Source organism: Arachis duranensis, chromosome 3 (genome assembly GCF_000817695.3).
Source record: "Arachis duranensis cultivar V14167 chromosome 3, aradu.V14167.gnm2.J7QH, whole genome shotgun sequence".
Taxonomy (NCBI): domain Eukaryota; kingdom Viridiplantae; phylum Streptophyta; class Magnoliopsida; order Fabales; family Fabaceae; genus Arachis; species Arachis duranensis.
This window is the reverse complement of record NC_029774.3, coordinates 87,117,933-87,118,986: the sequence shown is the minus strand read 5'-3', so window position 1 is coordinate 87,118,986 and position 1,054 is coordinate 87,117,933. Positions and strand designations below refer to the sequence as shown.

The following is a 1,054-nucleotide window of genomic DNA, read 5'->3' as shown; positions in this document are numbered from 1 at the left end:
TATCTTTTTCAAAACCAACTAACTACTTTTCCCTCTCTAATTTTCGAAAATACCTCTCTGCCCTTTTTCAAAAATTCTTTTTTGTTTTAAATTTTAATTTTAATCATATCTTATCTTTAATTTTCAAAAATTACTAACCCCGATTTAAAAATTATTTTCGAATTCTCTCCCTCTTCTCTTCTTCTATTTTAATTAATTATTTACTAACACTTCTCTTCACCTCTCTCCATCTAAATTTCCAAACCCACTCTCCTTCACTCTTCTCCCCTTTCTTCTTCTACTAACATAAAGGAATCTCTATACTGTGACATAGAGGATTCCTCTTCTTTTTTTGTTTTCTTCTCTTTCATATGAGCAGGAACAAGAAAAAAGGCACTCTTGTTGAAATTGATCCTGAACCTGAAAGGACTCTGAAGAGGAAACTAAGAGAAGCTAAATTACAACAATCTAAAGGTAACCTTTCAGAAACATTAGAACAAGAGAAGGATATGGCAGCCGAAAATAATAATAATGCAAGGAGAATGCTTGGTGACTTCACAAAACCAACGTCCAAATTTGATGGAAGAAGCATCTCCATTCCTGCCATTGGAGCCAATAATTTTGAGCTTAAGCCTCAACTAGTTGCTTTAATGCAACAGAACTGTAAGTTTTATGGACTTCCATCTGAAGATCCTTATCAGTTTTTAACTGAGTTCTTGCGGATTTGTGAGACTGTTAAGACGAATGGAGTTGATCCTGAAGCCTACAGACTCATGCTTTTCCCTTTTTCTGTAAGAGACAGAGCTAGAATATGGTTGGATTCACAACCCAAGGATAGTCTGGACTCTTGGGATAAGCTGGTCACAGCCTTCTTGGATAAATTCTTTCCTCCTCAAAAGCTGAGCAAGCTTAGAGTGGATGTTCAGACCTTCAAACAAAAAGATGGTGAATCCCTCTATGAAGCTTGGGAAAGATACAAGTAGTTGACCAAAAAGTGTCCATCTGACATGTTTTCAGAATGGACCATATTAGATATATTCTATTATGGTCTATCTGAGTTTTTGAAAATGTCATT

General features: G+C 35.4%; 1 non-coding gene across 1 annotated transcript; it reads right to left on the bottom strand.

Moving 5' to 3' along the window:
* Positions 1–884: 884 nt before the first annotated feature.
* On the bottom strand, positions 885–988 carry LOC127746070 (small nucleolar RNA R71). The gene has a single exon (XR_008007690.1). It is a non-coding gene; the product is annotated as a small nucleolar RNA R71 (small nucleolar RNA).
* Positions 989–1,054: the final 66 nt, after the last annotated feature.